Raw genomic sequence first — 895 nt, forward strand, 5'->3', positions numbered from 1 at the left:
AACGTGATCACAGCTGTTTAGATTTTATAGCCCCAATAATCCGAAGCTATTTGCGATATCACCGTATGTACTGCGTCCGGTGCGTCAAGGTGATGGTTCTCGTACTCGTCTGCGAAGATGGAAGAACTCCAGCCACAAATAAACTCTTTCAAACACTAGGGCGGCAGAAGGCGGTCCTCTGACTAATATACTCTAATACTGTCTTCTCCTCTCTCTGTTCTACAGACGAGAAACGCCAACTCCCAGCCACAAGGACGGAGTTCAGACAACGTGTCAACGTAAGTATAGGCAGAGGAAGTGCTCTCAATTGCTGAACGCTGCGTACTCAATGACGACTTCCAACCCGGGGGGCTGAAGTCCAGAACCGTATAGGCCCGCAACATTACAGTGCCTAACTGTTCTAACTATAAACTCTCCTGAGAGCAAAGACAGCAAGTCTGTCTGTACCAACAAAGCTGATATCGAGCGACCGTCACACATGAGCGCTCACAGCGGAAGACTTCTTCTCTCCACTGCTGGCATCCCAGCAAGGCTCGGCTCCCCACCACCGTAATTCCAAAAACGAATCATATTCCTGAAACCACGGAATATTCCCCCTTTCCACAGATTCTTCCAAACGCCGGCATGGATGTGTGTTATGTCGTTAGGTCAGTTAGGTTTAAGTAGTTCTAAGTTCTAGGGGACTGATGACCTCAGATGTTAAGTCCCATAGTGCCCAGAGCCATTTGAACCATTTTTTGAAAAACCTATAGACGTGCAATGGTACGCTTCTGAGTAAAAATCCTTGGAAATAACCCAGCCTCCGTGGTTTCCGAGGTGCCGCTTCTTCGTTCCTCTCACCTGCGTCCAAGATTTTCGTAGTTTCCGAAGTATAATCCTTCCGGTTCGGCTACAA

This window comes from Schistocerca serialis, chromosome 7, assembly GCF_023864345.2.
Source record: "Schistocerca serialis cubense isolate TAMUIC-IGC-003099 chromosome 7, iqSchSeri2.2, whole genome shotgun sequence".
Taxonomy (NCBI): domain Eukaryota; kingdom Metazoa; phylum Arthropoda; class Insecta; order Orthoptera; family Acrididae; genus Schistocerca; species Schistocerca serialis.